Genomic DNA, 19,302 nt, shown 5'->3' on the forward strand with positions numbered 1-19,302 from the left:
AAAAAATACAAAATAAATGAATACATGAAAGAGTTGAGTTGATCATCAATCACAGGAAACATGCTAATGAACTAATCCAGTACATAAAACAGATAATCCTTCTAACCACAACTTCTTTCCCATAACTTCTTTGGGGCCATATGATACACTGTTCATATTTATTTCTTTATTTATTTTCTTGTTCCACCATCCTTTCACTAAAATTATCTCTTGTAAATTTTTAAGATGATTCTGTTCTTTAATACAAGATTATCACACTTAGAGAGCAATATACTGTTAAGAAATTAACTGTAAGGTATAGAGGTATGGGTATGGGACTTGAGGGCAAACCTCTTTACTTCTCACCAGACCGAAAGGAAGCTCTTGTGGAATGAAAAACACCAGAACATACTAAAAATATTAAGGTAAAAAACATCTTAAGACTATATATAGTAGAAAATATATGTTTTCCTTAATTTTTAATAGTTTACCAACACTATTTTCCCCTCTAACTGAATGTGTTTACAGAAACTATTCAACTAATTTCAAGAAATAAATTTTCAAGAGTAATTCATAAAGCAATTTAGCATAATCAAAGGATAGACACAAAGAAATTGAAAGTTGAAATTCCAGCGATGGCACCTTGCACAGAAAACGTGATGGGTTTTGTGCAGCTAATTAGTGTTCTGTAATGGAAAGCAGTATAATAGACCTTGGATGGTTATGAGATGAACTTGAAAACAATTTCATATTTCTTAAAATTTATTTTCCTATGTTATCAAACATAATTGTTTTTAGTTTTGCAGGTAATTGGCTTGCAACTTTCATAAAGTTATTAGGCTATGTTCCTTCATTGAAATCTTAAAATTTATATTCCCAAATTATGAAACATAATTGTTTTTAGTCTTGTAGGTAATTGGCTTGTAACTTTCATAAAGTTATTAGGATGTGCTTCTTCATGGAAATCTTCATGAGCCAAATTTTAGTAACTTTACTTCATAGACCTCAGAATAGGTTATAATTTTAACGTGGTATTTTGCTGCAAGGAAAATGTTTTGTAGTGAAATTGGAATCACTTCATAGATGAACTAATAAAATATTTCATCTCAATTTATCTAGAGGACACCAGTCTCTTATATTGCAAACAGTAAATATCACTGAAGGGTTTGAACCAGCAGAAGGATCTAAACTTGGTCAGTCTGATGTACAAGCATTGAAAAGTCACTCTGTGATTGACACATTATGTGTGAATTTTCACATGTCTATATTTTTAAGCTTGACATTTCAGACATGACAAAGATATGAAACTAGAAACCAAAGGATTATTTAAAATTAAAAGGAAGAGAGAGTAAAATATGACTGTACATCACAAAGTCACAGAGAAACAAACAGTAAATGATATATATTTTTTCATATGTCAAGACTTGGAAAAGATTTACCTAAGTTGGGAATTAAAATCGTAATATGAATTATTAAGCATGATACTGATTAATAAATGAGTTCAACATGTAAAATGTTATTCTACTTAAGTTTTTGTTTAAAAGATATCAAATTTCAGTCATTGTTGAACCAACATTTATTTTGTATTCATAGTACCATACATTGCATGTTCTGGATAGCTTTGTCCATGCTGTTATACTGAAATAGAAGTCCATACTACAACAAAAAGTGTTCAAAGGGTGATGAGGAAATGTGGGAGGTGAATGGAGAAGTGGATGATACAACGTAACCCTGATTACAGGTTCCATTAAGATGATTCCAAATAGGTATTTCTCTACATAATTATATTAAATTTATTTTTTATTAAAGTAGATGAAAACATGGTTAAAATATTTAAATGTGTTATTAGTAGTATGGATGTATGATATTATGGTGTGTGTTTGAGATACTTACACTTAGGGATAGAGAAATTGAAGGACACATAGGTAGCCAGAGAAAGCAACTGTAGGGTAGTCTCTTTCTCCCAGATACATTGCCATAGAGACCAAAGAAAGGCACAGAGGTGGGTATATTATAGGACCAATGGGAGAAAGAAGCCAGTCCAGGGAACTTATTACCCAGCCCACATTCTTTTTGACAAGACTTCTATCCTTGGGCTCCCATCCAGAAAGGTGTGCCTTCCTTGCTTCAGTAAAACTATTTCTATCATTTTGCTTGATCTCTGTCTTCAGTATCTTCCAGATTCTTCATTCTTTGTCTATCTCATAGACAGAGCTGGATAAATTCCTAAACAGCCACCAGCAGCAGCAATACAGTGATAATCATTCAGAGGTCAAAAGACAACTTTGTCGAGTTGATTATTCCCATCCATTTTTACATGGGTTTGAGACTGTTTTCAGAGATCAGTGTTAGTGTCAAAGACAGTGGGAATGAAATAAATATCAATGAATTGAACTCAATGTTGTCAGGTTTATCTGGTAAAGTGACGATACCAACTGAGCAATCTCATTAGTCTGGAATCATACATCTTTGTATCCTTAACCTTAAACCTCGAATCTTTCAGCTCTCTCAGCTTTCAGCTAAAGTAAAGAAAATAGATTTTATCCACTTTACCAATTATATCAGACTATGACAAATAAGAATTTGTTAACATATGATGGAATGTTTTGTTTATTTTTATAAAAAGTAGACTCTTTTACTATGAGTAATTCTTAGAAAAAAGAGAGAAAGATTCATTGATTAAAACTTACTCCAATGCAGTGGATTAGAATAAAACTTAAATTATCTCATAGATTACATGCCAATTCTGGTCTTGGTGGTGAGTACATCCCTTTGTTGAGCACCCTCCTGTGATACATGGGTCAGATGGCTTCCTTCTGGATAAGCTATTGTCTTCAGGATACATGTTATTCTTCATATGTCAGGCTCTACTCCATCAAGCCCAAGGAGGTGGAGAGAAAACATGGAAGACACAAAGGGACATGAAAGAAAAACATAAGGCCATTCTACAGAACATCTGAAAGAGCTGATCTAAATTTCCACATTCAAAAGTATTTAAATATACCCCATATGTCTGACTTTTCTAAATTCATAAAAAAAAAAATTACCTACCTAGTAAATCCTCTTTCCAAGCCAGGTTAAAGGGTGTAAGGAGTAGGGACCTACTTAATGATGAGAGAGTAAGTTGTTCTCTAAATGTCTGTCTATAAGTTTCTGTGTTTCATCTGTACTGTTAATTTTTTGGATTAAAGATATACATATTACTCTTTAAAATATTGGTGATATTACTGTTATGATTCTGTTTATTTCCAAAGATTGGTGTTATTTCCACTTTATGGGAATGAAATATTTGTAATCAACAGCATTTTAGATATAAACTAACTTACATTTGGGAACATTTAACAAAAACCTGGAGCATTTTTAATAATATTTTCATAATAGAAACACACATTTAGTAAACGTCAATACATTTTATACAAAGGTAGACTGTTCACTGAGCTGATTTAAAACCAATTTTCTTTGAGTACTGTGGAGTTCCTAATATTTCAATACATTTCCTAAAATGGAACAAGATAAAAATTGAAATTTGATGAGTTTAATTCTGCTTCCTCGTGGTGCCTGCATGCTGAGTCTGAGGACATAGAGATCTGACTGAGTCAGGCAAGCAGAGAGTCCTAACTGCAAGCTCCATCCAGGATATCTTTTATTAATGAACCTTCCACTTATTAAAGACCGTTTTTCATCTCCATGAACTGTTAGAAAGGCAAAAAGGCAGCCTAATCATGTTGATACGAAGCACAAGGATTTTTAACCAGCATGAGAATTTTTTTTATCATAGTATCCCATCAGAGTATCTTAGTCTGTAATCAGATCTACCCTTGGAAAATGATTTATGCATTACTGATTATAGACTAAGATACTCTGATGGGATACTATGATAGGCTTTTGATTTATGAAAAACACAAACACAAAACTATAGTCAGGACTAAATGTTTGCATATGAACGATACAAATGATATTGACTTCTTTTAAAAATATTTATTGGTTCTCTGTGAATTTCATATCATGGACACCTTCACACTTACCTCTTCATCCCCTCAGACCCATGTAGAAACATGGATATTCTGGCTGGAATACAGACATGCCTTTAATCCCCAAAAATAGAACCAAGCAGATCTCTGGCCAGCCTGGTTTCCTGAGCAAGCTCCAAGTAAAGAAAAGTATTGTCTCAATTAGTGATCAAAGCTGGGAGAACCCATTGTGGGTAGTGCCATCCCTGGGCTGGTAGTCCTGGGTTTTATAAGAAAGCAATTGAGCAAGACAGGGGAAGCAAGCCAATAAGTAACATCTCTCCATGGCCTCTGCATCAGCTCCTGCTTTCTGACCTGCTTGAGTTCCTTTCCTGACTTCCTTGGTGATGAACAGCAATGTGAAAGTATAAGCTGAATCAGGCCTTCCCTCCCCAACTTGCTTCTTGGTCATGATGTTTTATGCAGGAATAGAAACCCTGATTAAGATACCTCCCTTTACCCTTGCAAACCCCCTCAAAAAGGAGAAAATGGAAACAAACAATGCACCTAGTTGTAGAACCTGTAGTGTGTTATAGTGTGTTCCACAATATACCCTTGTTTTCTTGCAAAGGTTCATTCTAACAAGTCTTTGATCTGGTTCAAGGCCTCTGAGTTCTGCTACACTACCAATATTGGAACTTCACGGGACTCCTCAAATATTCAGTTGTTCTGTGTCATGAAGATCCTGTAGATTTGGATCTGTAGGACTGGCCCCTTTATACATTTCTTCAGGTCTTCAATGGGGTAGATGTTGGGGTAGACCAATTCAAAGCCTTGAATCTGCTCATGTTAGGTATCTGAGCTGGTCGACCCACCATCTCTCCTGCACCCACACCAACTGGACAGGCTCTCTGGCCCTGTCTTAGCTTGGAGTGTTCAGTGCTGCAGACAGCAAGGAGCAGAGCAGGCTCTCCTCTTCTCTTGCCCTCAGGGCTGGTCTATCCCTGCCCATGTTATTAGGCCCAGCTGTGCTGTAGTGCACAGGAGAGATGAGGGCCGGCTCTCCAGATTGCTACAGCATGTTAGGAGCAGAGGCATCTTTCCTGCTCTGAGTGACTTGGAGCCAGCTCTTCTGCCTGCTGTACCTTGCAAGGGGTGATGGACATGTGAGACATTTCTTCCTTGCCAATGCCACCACAAAGCAGACAGGTGGTGGGACAGCTCTCCTATGCTTATGGTGGTGGGGCTGGGACACCTGCAACTCCCAGCAAGGGCTACGGCTACCTCGTCTGTACTTCCTGGGTGATATGCAAGTTGAGGGGGGGGCCATGATCCTGAGTCATACATGTGACTGGGGATAAGGTCAGTTCTATCACTTTCATGCTCTAGAGCCAGGTATGCCACAATGCCCAGGCCAGATGTAGAGCTAGTTCTGTAGTCTCCAGGAATCAACATGTCTCCTGAGAGAGCCCAGACTAGGAACATCTGTCTGGTTTTGGTGGTAAGGGATTCCTGCTGCCAGTCCATGAATGCCACAAACTGGGACCCAACCATGGTTCCAGATGTCATCACTGGCTACTCACATTCGTCTCTTCCTTACTAACCTTGGGTCTCCAGTTCTGCCTGTCTTTATTGTGTCCAAATCCTTCTGCTTCTCTTTCTCTCCCATTTCTCCACCAGTTACTTGCTGCTTTAGTGGCACCCCAGGCAGTGATTCATCAAGGCTCTGGCTTGCTCCTTACCCTGGGAGCACAGAGCTATAGTGGTGAAAATTGTAAATTTAGAGTTAGTTAGAATTTTAGCTTCTTTTTCCTTTTATGTGTTCAATATAAATTTTTTTATTGACCATGTTATACATGACTACTGCGTTTACATAATTTTTACTACCTCATCTCCCATCTTCTTTAGTTATTTTTGTTACATACACTCTTTGTGTGTGTGTGTGTGTGTGTGTGTGTGTGTGTGTGTGTGTGCCCTGATGAATCCACTTGATATTCCCCATATGTCCATGTGTTTAGGGCTAACAACTTGGGTTGGATAAGCCATCAGAGGACCTATCTCTGGGTAAACTGACTCTCCCCCTCTCAAGGGTAATTGATTACCTGTAGCTCTTTATCAAAAGGTGGGGCTTTGTGAAATTTCCCTCATTTTAGTTGACATATCAGTGGGTATTGTTACTACTTATTTAAGTCTTGTATAGGTAACTACATTGTTGGGATTTGATGGATTCATGATACTTTGCTGTCAGATTGAGAAGGCACTATCCCTCAGCAGGTAGCTTTCTGTTCCCCCTTCTGTGATTTTTCCTGAAACTTATCTGTAGAAGTTGTGTTGTAAATGTAGCTGTTGGGGGTTGGCACCCCAAAGTCACTTGTTCTTTGCCTTTTGTTCAGTTGTGAATTTCTGTAATACTCTTATACTGAAAAAGAAGCTTCCGTGATGAGGATTGAGAGCCCCGTGTATCAGGCTGAGCTGTTATGTAAACTGTGAGAATGGAACTAGTCCTGGGAGGGCCTCGAAAGGCAGGGGCATGCACCATAGCAACACTCTGCAATTAAACTGACGAGATAACATTTCTTCTGAAATTGGAAGAGTCACATGGTTATGAGAAGTTACTTTAAGGAAAACCACTTTGTTAACACTATTCCTTAGTTAATTTCTTAATTGCTCAGTTTCTGTTAGCTCTGGCACAGAGGTTTTGCCTGTCTTTATTTAATTAGTAAGCCTTATGTGATTTTAGAACCTGCCTGATGATGCCTCAATATCTGATTGCAGAATATTATATAAGCATAGTTAAATTTTCTGCCCTTTAAAAATTTTTAGGTGAATATTTAATAATAGTACATGCTGAAAAATTACACTTTGGCACTTACATAGGAAGGATTTTTCAAGGTGGTAGGAAGATGAATATCAAGAATCTTTCCTGAGAATACATATTTTAGTAAAACCAGTTTTTAAAATAAATTTCTCTTTTCCTAAAAAAAAATCCATTTAGTTTTTTGTTTGTTTGTTTTACTAAGTATAGTTGGTAAATATAGTTCATACTACCTCTATCTTATCTACACAGTACTATTCAATGGTCTTTTACTATTTATATTCAAAAAATCCACACTTCATTTTATTAAGTGGAATATCTAGTTCCTGTAATACCCAGTTCCCGTTCCTCAAACTTCTTACATTTTTCCATGTGGTCACAGCTTGAGTTGTCAGGAAGAAACAGAAAGTCTGAGCCCTAGGGTGGTCTTGGCCTTGGTGATATACAGTTTTCTCTTTTGTAGTGGAGATGGTAGCATGCTCTTAATACATGTGTGCATTTCTTTAGCAACTAGGGCCTTTCTATTTGTGGTCAAATAAATGTGAATACCAAAATTTCAACTCTGGTCATTTTTTTTACTCTTGAAAGACAGTACAACCATATTTGATTCACTCCTAAAATAGTCTATCTTTATTTGTTTATACTCTTCATTGGGATATATAAAACTCCATTAATTGCAATGTGTTTAAAAGCAACTAAGTTTGTCTCTATTTGATACATTCTCTAGCAATGAATTAATTATGTATTTGCCCTTTCCCAAAGAGATTTGGACCATTATCATATCACTTCTTTGTTCAGTCCTGTAACTCTTTCCATCCATATGAAATTGTGGAGCATAAATTTTCAGGTATCATAAGAATATTCTTTTCGTGCTCGCTTCGGCAGCACATATACTAAAATTGGAACGATACAGAGAAGATTAGCATGGCCCCTGCGCAAGGATGACACACAAATTAGTGAAGCATTCCATATTTTTCAAATCTAAGTGGATTAAGGAACTCCACATAAAACCAGAGACGCTGAAACTTATAGAGGAGAAAGTAGGGAAAAGCCTCAAAGACATGGGTACGGGGGAAAAATTCCTGAATAGAACAGCAATGGCTTGTGCTGTAAGATCGAGAATCGATAAATGGGACCTCATAAAATTGCAAAGCTTCTGCAAAGCAAAAGACACCGTCAATAAGACAAAAAGGCCACCAACAGATTGGGAAAGGATCTTTACCTATCCCAAATTGGATAGGGGACTAATATCCAATATATATATATAAAGAACTCAAGAAGGTGGACTCCAGAAAATCAAATAACCCCATTAAAAAATGGGGCTCAGAGCTGAACAAAGAATTCTCACCTGAGGAATACCGAATGGCTGAGAAGCACCTGAAAAAATGTTCAACATCCTTAATCATCAGGGAAAGGCAAATCAAAACAACCCTGAGATTCCACTTCACTCCAGTCAGAATGGCTAAGATCAAAAATTCAGGTGACAGCAGATGCTGGCTAGGATGTGGAGAAAGGGGAACACTCCTCCATTGTTGGTGGGATTGCAAGCTTGTACAACCACTCTGGAAATCAGTCTGGTGGTTCCTCAGAAAATTGGACATAGTACTAGTGGAGGATCCTGCAATACCTCTCCTGGGCATATATCCAGAAGATGTCCCAACCGGTAAGAAGGACACATGCTCCACTATGTTCATAGCAGCCTTGTTTATAATAGCCAGAAGCTGGAAAGAACCCAGATGCCCCTCAACAGAGGAATGGATACAGAAAATGTGGTACATTTACGCAATGGAATACTACTCAGCTATTAAAAAAATGAATTTATGAAATTCCTAGGCAAATGGATGGACCTTGAGGGCATCATCCTGAGTGAGGTAACCCAATCACAAAGGAACTCGCACAATATGTACTCACTGATAAGTGGATATTAGCCCAGAAACTTAGGATACCCAAGATATAAGATACAACTTGCTAAACGCATAAAATTCAAGAAGAAGGAAGACCAAAGTGTGGACACTTTACCCCTTCCTAGAAATGGGAGCAAAACACCCCTGGAAGGAGTTACAGAGACAAAATTTGGAGCTGTGACAAAAAGATGGACCATCTAGTGATTGCCATATGCAGGGATCCATCCAATAATCAGCTTCCAAACGCTGACACCATTGCACACACTAGCAAAATTTTGCTGAAAGGACCAGATATAGCTCTCTCTTGTGAGACTATGCCGGGGCCTAGCAAATACAGAAGTGAATGATCACAGTCAGCTATTGGATGGGTCACATGGCCCCCAATGCAGGAGCTAGAGATATTACCCAAAGAGCTAAAGGGAACTGCAACCCTATAGGTGGAACAACAATATGAACTAACCAGTACCCCGGAGCTCTTGTCTCTAGCTGCATATGCATCAAAAGATGGCCTAGTCGGCCATCACTGCAAAGAGAGGCCCATTGGACTTGCCAACTTTAGATGCCCCAGTACAGGGGAACGCCAGGGCCAAAAAGGGGGAGTGGGTGGGTAGGGGATTGGGGGAGTGGGTATGGGGGACCTTTGGGATAGCATTGAAAATGTAAACGAGGAAAATACCTAATTTTTTAAAAAAAAGATAAAAAAAAAAGAATATTCTTTTCCAGTTTATTGAATTCAAGGCCACTTGCTGTGTTTTACCAGCTTTGGGGTTCATTTTGATAATCCTAGTGCCTTGAATATTCTGCATTCTATTAAGCCTGTCTATTATCTCTTATGATAGTTACTTTGCAAAATAAAGCCATTTATCTTACTCTTTAGACAGGCTGGTCATGTAAGACTGAGAGACCTTGGAACATCCCATATTAAATGGGATGTCTCCATCAAATCCTTTCCTTCAAGGCTCAGGAAACCCAGCAAAAAAGGATGCAAAGAGATCAAACCCTTCCATTCAGGGATCAAGAAATCCCGAAAAAAAAAAAAAAAAAAAAAGGATGCAAAGAGATTGTAAGAGCCAGAGGCAATGTAGGACACCAAGAAAACAAGGCCTTCTAGCCACAACAGAATTGTTGTTCATGTGAACTCAATGAAACTGTAGCAACATCCACAGACCTGCACAGGTTTAAGCCTGACAGGGTCCTATTACCAAGAAAAGTGCTACATAAACATTCGTCACTAACCTGAAAGCCATCTCCAATTGATAATCCCTTGAAAAGAAAAAAAAAATTAGTTTTCTACAACAGAGTTTCATTGGGTATATATACCATATTTAAAGGTAGACCCAATGGCTAGCAATAGATGTACAACACAAATTGAGTTCATTGATATTTTATTTATTTTTCATTTTTTTTATTGAGGACTTTTTATTTTATTTAGGATATTTTATGGAGGACTGTCTTTTATAATGCTTTTTCATCTATTTGTTCTACTTTATTAATTTATTTTGCTTACATATTATGTTTTCTGACTCCTTTTATGGGTTTTCTGTGTATGTGAGTGTCTGTATGTTTCTTGTGCTTTTTCTTTGTCTCTTTTGCTGTTGCTGTTGTTGTAGTACTTTAGCTTGTTGGTTTTCCTTTAATTGTTGTTATTTATTATTATCATCATTACTAGGTGACTATTTGCTTTCTAATGAGAGAGGAAAAGGAAAGGTGTTGACTTGGGTCATGGGGAAGTGGAGAAGATCTGGGAGGAGTGTGGGGATGGAAAATGTAACAAGAATATATTGTATAAAGAATCTATTTTCAATTAAAATCATTTATCTTAAATAAAACTTTTGTTTTCAACACTGGGGTAAATGTTACTTCTATTCCTTTCTTTTCCATGTTTTTAACGGTTATTTTATTTATTTACATTTCAAATGTTATCCCTCTTCCCAGTTTCTTATCCACAAACAACCTATCCTCTCTCCATCTAGTCCCTGCTTCTATAAGGGTGCTCCCCCACTCACTCATTTTCTCCTCAGCACCTTAGCATGACTCTACCCTGGGTCATCCAGCTTCCTCAGGAACAAGGGGCTCCCCTCCCATTGATGCCAGGCAATCCTCTGCTATATATCCAGTTGGAGCCATGGGTCCTCCCATGTATACATTTTGGTTTGTGGTTTAGTCCCTGGGAGCTCTCAGGGGTCTGGGTGGTTGATATTTTTGTTCTTCCTATGGGGAGCCCTCAGCTCCTTCAGTCCTTGCTCTAACTTCTCTATTAGGGTGCCCATGCTCAGTCTGATGTTTGGCTGTGAGCATCCACCTCTGTATTTATCAGGCTTTGGCAAAGCCTCTCAGGAGACAGCTATACCAGGCTCCTGTCAGCAAGCACGTCTTGGCATTAGCAAAAGTGTCATGGTTTGGTGTCTGCAGACAGGATGGATCACTAGGTGGGGCAGTATCTAGATGGTCTTTTCTTCAGTTGCTTCTATTCTAAAATGTCTTGTTGTGTAAATGTGAACTACATCATACTTAAACTCCTTGTTTAATGGTCAAAACCATATATTTCAATATGATAAATGAATTATCATTTTTATTTTAAACACCCAATGGGTCAATCCTCCCAAAAAACAATGAACAAAAGGCACCATTATAGTTCTATATATGGCCAAAGGCAAAGCTGGCCACATCATTCACCTGACATTGTCCCAACTACTGAAATAAAGTATACAAAAACTGATAACTTCAAGCCATTCAGAGACCATAGATAAAAGTTAATTCTTCTTTGTTCATAGATGATGTGATTGTGACTACAGAAGATGCTGAAGAATAAAATGGTATGATTAAAGAAAATGAACTTAACAAACTCATAGACTAAAATGTAATTCGAAACCTATTTATCTTGAAATACTAGCAGAAAACTATATGGTATGAGAGTAAAGCACTATGAAGTCGTGATGACATCAGATAAATAAAGAAAAACAAACATCTGAAAAAATTTAATTAAAGAAATCAAAGATTTGTACTAATAATCACAAAATGTGGAGAACATTAAATTCTAAACTAAAGCCAATACTGTATGCTCATTTATTGAAAGAGTCAATATTGTCACTATGCTCAAAACCATCAAATTTATTTTTCGTTTATATGTAGTCTCTACTAACATACCAACAGTTTACTGTATAAAGTAAAAGGCTTATTCTAGAATATATATAGGAAAGTGAAGGAATGACTACATAAACATTTAGAAAAAGTGTTTGTAGAACTGAACTACCTGGTTTTTTGTTTGTTTGTTTTTGTTTTTTAAGATTTATTTATTATTATATATAAATACACTGTAGCTGTCTTCAGACACTCCAGAAGAGGGAGTCAGATCTTGTTATGGATGGTTGTGAGCCACCATGTGGTTGCTGGGATTTGAACTCTGGACCTTCGGAAGAGCAGTTGGGTGCTCTTACCCACTGAGCCATCTCACCAGCCCCTGAACTACTTGTTTTAAAGTATTCTAGAGCCTAGTAGCTTAGCAAACAAGGTATCTAGTATCTGCCATAATCCTGAGTGCAGAAATGAACCTATGTTTTATGATTACCTTTAAGAAATATGCCCAAACTCATCCATAAGGATTGTGGTAATTTGAATGAGAATGCCCCCCCCCCAACCATGGGCTCAAATATTTCACCACTTGGTCCACAGTTAATAGAACTATTTGGGAAAGATTAGGTGTGATCTCTTTGGAGATGATATGATGGGGGCTTTTAGGTTTCAAAAAGTTGGGCCATTCCTAGTAGCTTTCTCTGTCTTCTACTTGCAGATGTAAACTCTCAGCATTTGGTCCAACTCCAACCTTGCTTGATTGCTGCTGTGCTTCCTACACAGATTATAATCCACTGTAACCATGATCCCCAAATTGAGCATTTTCATTTGTTTATCCACAAAGATGAAAGGAAAGGGGAAAATGAAAGGGAAGTAGAGCAAGAAAAATGGCTTCTGTCTGAAGATAATGTCCTTATATCATACCCAAAATGACTCAAAGATTACAAGCTTAGCAGTCCACTGTATGAAGTGCATCCAAGGAAAACTTTTCAATGTCCAAGCCAATAAATGAATGTAAATGTCATATATTTCTTTGTAAGATGTCAGACTATAGACAATCTAAAGGCATGTAATGTGTGATTAGAGGAAAATAATGTGGAAAAAAAAAACAAATACTATTCAGAAATTAAAATAAATTACAGAAGAGCCAAGTGGTGCGCCAGACTTCTAATATTATCAGTATGAAGTCTAAGGAAGACAAAGTGTTCCAGTGCAACCTGGGCTACATGATGAAGCCTTGTCTCTTTCAAAACAACTATAAAGATTGGCAATATAGTCAATTTCTTATCCTGCATGCATGAGACTCTGAATTAGTTACCCAGCAAAACATAAAATAATTCAGTTACAGCACACCCTTCATACCAGTACTCTGCAGGCACACCCAAAAGGATAGATGTTCAAGTTCACTTTCATGTATATAAGGAGTTCAAGACCAGCTTCAGCTACTTGAGACTCCATCTATAATAGTAAAGAAAAACACCAGGGCTAAGAAGTGGGAGTGGGTGGGTAGGGGAGCAGGGCAGAGGGGAGGGTGTAGACAAATTTCGGGATAGCATTTGAAATGTAAGTAAAGAAAATATTTAATAAAAAAGAAATAATACTGGTACTTGATTTATAAAAATACAATTAAAAGTGTTCTGTAATTTTTATATAAAATATTTGGAAAATATGTTATAGAAATGATGCCATTTGCAGTAGATTTTTTATAAAGATTAGCAAAATATTTAGACTTCCCTCAAACTACAATGACTCTCAGGTTACATGAATTTTAGTGGTATAAACAGGAAGCCTCAGACCCAGTGAAATTGTATATAAAATGTTCTAAAGCTGGACTGTATTTATGGCATAATTAACAGAAATTTCCTTACTCATTTAATTGTACACCCATCATGACTAAAAGACATGCCACATAAATAGTGTATTGATTACTAAGAAAGCAAATATACTAATCAAAAATAAATATTTAGAGATCACGAATACCAAACTTGCAGGAAAAAATCTGAATTTACTAAAAATAATTAATCATAAACGAAACTTAATTATGTCCTAATTCCTGTAAGATGAAAACCACGTGCTTATCCTTTGATGGAAAGAAAATATACTATCTAGGAAGTATAAGAATAAGAATCAACCTGCCCATGTCAATCCAACATTAAGGGTAAGACATTGTCATATGTAGCAATGAGAGTTCTAGATACGCAACTGGACACACAGAGAATCTTGCTAATGTAAGATTCAACTGCCAGTTGAAATAACTTTTCATTTTATAGCTAACTCACTGCTGAATCCCCCACTTTTATTATATGAACATTTAATACAGTTAGTCTGTCTCAACTCCCTTTGCAATATGATAGTTCCACTTTCTTTACTTAGAAAACTACTCCCAGAAATACAGCCAATAACGTTTACACTTCTGCAGGTAAACATTTCACAAAAGCTGGCATAAAAGAATGTCACGTTTTGAAATGTGCTTTTATTAAACATTATTCATAGTCTCTGAAGTACCATCACATGTCTTTCATTTTAACTTGACAAGCAGAAAGAAGTTTTTGAAGTGAAATTTAATATTGTGAAAAATCTGACAGTTTGTAAGGCTTTCAGTATGAAAGGGGAATTTAGGCTTAAAAAAAAAATCTGTGTCTTGTCAGTAAACAGGAAAAAAAAAGATATCAGGTGACACGATGTAATCTAGATAGTCTCATGGTATCGTTTGAGTCTGATGGAAATTAGAAGCGTCACATAAATGGCCAATGAATGAAATTACGCTGTAAATAACACACCTATAAATGTCCAAGCAAAGAATAGAAAGCCTGAAGTACAAAGTAAAATTAAATTCTTCTGTTCTAAAATGTAGCTTGCCACCAAATGATATTACACAGGGCCAAAGCTTTACCTCCTCAAAACTAATATCGTCTGACAGACACCACCGTTCATATTGAAAGAAAATGTCTCTAGACAGATTTATGCTAGGATCTCTACCGTGGGACTCTTCAAATTCCATCTTCTAGAATCTACTAGTTAAAAAAAAAAAAGATAATGTTATTATATTTCCAACTCAGAAAACTAGAGATCCCCCCCCCCTCAAGTAGAAACATAAGGGATCTTTGAAAAGTTGGTTGGATGGTATTTTTCAGGGGAAAACACATGAAGGATTGTTGCATTAATGAGGACACAGGTGAAAGGCTAAAGCAGACTTATGAAGGAACATTTAGTTGAAGCAGACATGAAAGAAAGGATGTTCTACTAAGGAAAGCATGTGAAAGGACACATGATGAAGGATTCTTTGCTAACAGCACACATGTATTGATCTCCAAAACCTTCTGCTGGTGTGCCTCAGCTTTTTTGCTGCTTCTGGGGACTCAGGCTGATTGGCAGAGTGATGTCAGCATATGCAGAGGCAAGGCCCATGCTAAAGCAAGACCCATGGAGGACACTTGATGTTTAGAGTGTATAAACAGGACTCCCTGGACGGTCTCATGTCTTTGCTGATCTTCACTTCCCTGAGAGAGCCTCTGCCTAGAACTTCTCCTGGCATTCCTCCAGGTCCCTCCTGCTGACTGGAGCAAGGCCTAGACCTCGCTGTTTGTATTAGGTCCTACCACTGTTCCTGCTGAATGTTTGCAAGTGGATAGAGCCGGTGCTGCTAACCTGTGAATGGAACTGCGGATTTCCAGACAACACAGACAGGAGTTTCTCCAAAGAACCTTTCTAAACAGGTCTACTTCCAAGTATCTTTTCACCCCCTCCCCATCACCACCCCAGTATCCTTTCTTTCTCACATCCTATGGTGGGTGGTGGGCTATAAGGGTGATTGAAGATGTTTAAGAGCCACCATTAAAAATAAGGTTTGAAAAAAAATTAAACTTACAGCCCTCCCTTTTTTACAACAGTTACAAATTAAATAAAGGAGGCCTGTCTGCTAAGACAGTAAGGACACATAGGCAGTTCCTGCCACTGGTCAATGCTAAAACACCACCACCACAAAGTAAAGGCGATTTTAAAGACAAGTTCTCTGTACATCTACTAAATGTAGTGCTTGGTCCCTGTGTCTGCATGGAACGGGTGCAAAGCGTGGATGAATGACAAACAGACACACACAGGAGAGGTTGTGTGGAATCTGAGTGTAATTTTCGAATCGAGCATCAGACTTTTTATGCAGAGGACAATAAGGAAGTTGGGTGACATATTCGCAAGGCACAATTGAGGTAACCGGAATCTTACATAACACAGAGGAATACAAACACAAAAGGTCTAATGGGAACCACCTGGGAGAGAATACATTGATAACAGCTGGGATCAACAAGGGCTCCACCTAAGATTCACTAATCTTAGAAACCAGGGTCAAGGGCTTCGCACCCTTGCCATAGTTCCTATTTTAGTCTCTTGTATAGTCCACCTTCCCCTTAGGCCATTGTAAATATGTGTGTATGGGTGTAACTCTGCTATTGTTTCTAGTTTCTCCTTTGGTCTGAAACTTCCTTCTTCCTTAGTGATGGTAAATTCCTGTGTAAGGGAGTGACTTAGATTTTACAATCTTACTGAATTCCAAGCCCTTGATCTTGGTCAAGGACATTCTAGGACTGTTGGAACACTGGCGGAAGGCTTTAGCTATGTCCGAATTCAATTTTAAAAAGCACTTATAATAGGAAAATACTGAAAGAGAGCACGTGGATCCATACACTAGACTAACCCAGTAATGGAACGCGGGAATGAAAAATTAATGTATGGGTAGAGAACGCTAGACTCCAGGAGGAGAGCTTCCTTGAAACTCTTTTGCCTCATGAGTGACTTTTAAGCCTTTCGGCTTATCCAGCTGACTCGACCTGAGAGCGTAGCAATATAGTTGCATCTCAAGCATTGCTGCGTATTTTAAGTTTTTCTTTATAGGTAGAATGCTTCACACTTTCTCACGAACACCCAAGGAACATTTCCAGAGGTGAAACAAGGTGTATGGAAAAATAAAACTAATCCTGCAGCAGAGTTTATCACCAACTAATTCTGTTAGGTGTTGACACTGGTAAAGGAAGAATTTATTTTCATCTCATAAGGGAAAATGAGATTTTTTTTAAAGATTAAAAATATACTTGCTGTAGCCTGGAGCCAAGGTGATATCCATAACCCATGTTACCACTGAAAGTCATGTTGATGTCAGTGGTCTGTGCTGGCACCTAAAGCTATGTTAATGTCTACAGGCTGGGCTGCTGCTAAGGACACTGCTGCTTATCTGTGGCCCCATTCTGCCACTGAAGACCATGCTGTGGTTCATGGTTTGTAATGACATGGTAGGGCAGATAAATATCTGTGGTCTGTGATCCGTGTTCCTGCTGACTGTACAAAACAAGGAAACTACTTTTGCTGTGGTATCAGTGACTGCAAGACTCACAGCTCAGTAAGAGACATTGAAGTCTTCTCTGATGGCCCTAGTCCCAATGTCATCACCCTGCCTGTCCCCAAAGAATAACAACCTAGGCAGGAAACCATGGACGAGAACCCTTAAAAATTGTGATACCCAAGATACAATTCTCAAAACAAATAAAACTCATCAAGAAGAAAGACCAAAGTGTTGATAGTTTGATCCTTATTAGAAGGGGAAACAAAATAACCATGGAAGGAGTTACAGAGACACAGTGTGGAACAGAGACTGAAGGAATGACCATCCAGAGACTGCCCCACCTTGGTATCTTACCCATATACAACCACCAAACCCAGACACTATTGCATATACCAAAAAGAATTAGCTGACAGGAGCCTGATAGAGCTGTCTCCTGAGAGGCTCTGCCAGTGCCTGACAAATACAGAAACAGTACCCCCCCCCCCAACCCCAGAGCTCTCTGGGACTAAACCACCAATCAAAGAAAACACATGGTGGTACTCATGGCTCTAGTTGCATATGTAGCAGAGAATGGCCTAGTTGGTCATCAATGGGAGGAGAGGCCCTTGGTCCTATGAAGGTTCTATGCCCCAGTATAGGGGAATGCCAAAGTCAGGAATGGGAGTGGGTGGGTTGGTGAGCAGGGGAAGGGGGTAAGGGATAGGGTTTTTCAAGGGGAAAACCAGCAAAGGGGATAACATTTGAAATGTAAATAAATAAAATATCTAATAAAAAATTGTGATAAGGATACAGAAGTGTAGCTTTCCACAGTAGATGACTTCTGACAGAACTGAGTGGGAAAGGAGTCATTTTTCATTAGGGGCTGGCCCCCAGAAATTTGAGGATGATTCCTTGAGTATATGGAGAACACAAATTGACCTTTTAAAAATCCCCGTTTTGGAGGAGGAGGCCACAAGTTAGGCAGGCCTGAGAGGACTAGGGTGTGGGGGTTATTGGAGTGAACTGTGTGATCTTCTTATGTAATCAATTAAAATATTTTGCTAAAACAGAAAAAAAAATTTCCCTCAATTCTTGTACTTTATTCTAAACTGTGTGCTTCAGACCTTGAGGTTATCATTATTTGCATGAAAATATATTGTCCTTTCATAGACAAAAGCTTAAGAGAAATAAAGCTATTAGCATGTTCTGACCATGACATTTGTGAGTTTTAGTGATATAATCTCATTTGTGTAGATGTTATATGGTAGTATTCTCCTTGAAGAGTAAAAGCTATCCATATATATTATGCATCTAGAACACTCTTGGTATTTTAAGTAAAATTGCATGCTTTATTAATAGTGGTGTTAGACTTCCTTAGGGGAACCTTCTTGTTGATATGAAACCTCTAATAGCAAATTTGAGACCGAAAAAAAAAATGTTTTCAGTGAAACAATTTTCAAATGGTAACCCTTTCATTGATACAAAATTTTCTATTAATTAGTAAACACTTCACATAACAGCAATTTTGAGACAGAAGCACATTTTTAATACCTGTTTCATTCTTTCATTTCATAGAGTCAAGGTGATTGCTGGCATGAAATTGAGTGCTGATGAAGCAGTATGAAGCTTAAAATTGATGGAAAATTTTCAAACTTGTTCCTGAAGTAAAGTTCAAATCCAAGTAAGAAAATTATATATCAGTATTTTAACTTGAGGTTGTCACCATTAAAAGTAATTTCCAATATATGTTGGTCAAGTAATTTAAAAATAGAGATTTGTATCAGTGTCAGAAATGAAAAATTTCTGCCTACTGTTCAAATAATGCACAGTGATATTGCAATTAAAGTGCATGCAATATTGCATTTGAGGCTTAACCTATTATTATAATGTATGTGATATTATTCTTATTGTGAATAGTTATTATCACATTCAGTTTAGGCTAGTTATGTATCATAGTATAAAAATATAAAAGTATGACCACTCAATACATTTTTATTAAAAATGACATCACTTTCTATCTTCTAAGTCCTTATTCCAGTCCTTCCCAGGTACCTTCTCCTTCAAAGTCTCCTATATACTCTTCCTCTTCCTCCCACACTCCATTCCTACTTCTCCTATACCCCTTTCCTACCCTTTTCATGCTCCAACTTAAATGGATTGTCTTTTAATTTGGTTATTATTCACACACATAAACATACACACTAACATACATGCACACATGAATGCATACATATTTATAAATACATAAATATAGTCTGCTAGGTCTATTTT

General features: G+C 37.6%; 1 long non-coding RNA gene and 1 other non-coding gene across 2 annotated transcripts in view; one reads left to right on the forward strand and one right to left on the reverse strand.

Annotated features, from left to right (window-relative positions):
* Nucleotides 1–2,571: 2,571 nt before the first annotated feature.
* 4930533P14Rik (RIKEN cDNA 4930533P14 gene) overlaps nt 2,572–19,302 on the reverse strand; it is a 50,517-nt gene continuing 33,786 nt past the window's right edge. Inside the window, exons 2-3 of the long non-coding RNA NR_040478.1 lie at nt 5,534–5,686; nt 2,572–2,846 (exon numbers count right to left, since the gene is read on the reverse strand). This is a non-coding gene — a long non-coding RNA (RIKEN cDNA 4930533P14 gene). The remainder of the gene's footprint in view (nt 2,847–5,533; nt 5,687–19,302) is intronic.
* Gm26245 lies at nt 7,614–7,720 on the forward strand. Its single transcript, XR_003949338.1, has one exon. It is a non-coding gene; the product is annotated as a U6 spliceosomal RNA (small nuclear RNA).

The sequence above is a fragment of the Mus musculus genome, chromosome 1 (assembly GCF_000001635.26).
Source record: "Mus musculus strain C57BL/6J chromosome 1, GRCm38.p6 C57BL/6J".
Taxonomy (NCBI): Eukaryota; Metazoa; Chordata; class Mammalia; order Rodentia; family Muridae; genus Mus; species Mus musculus.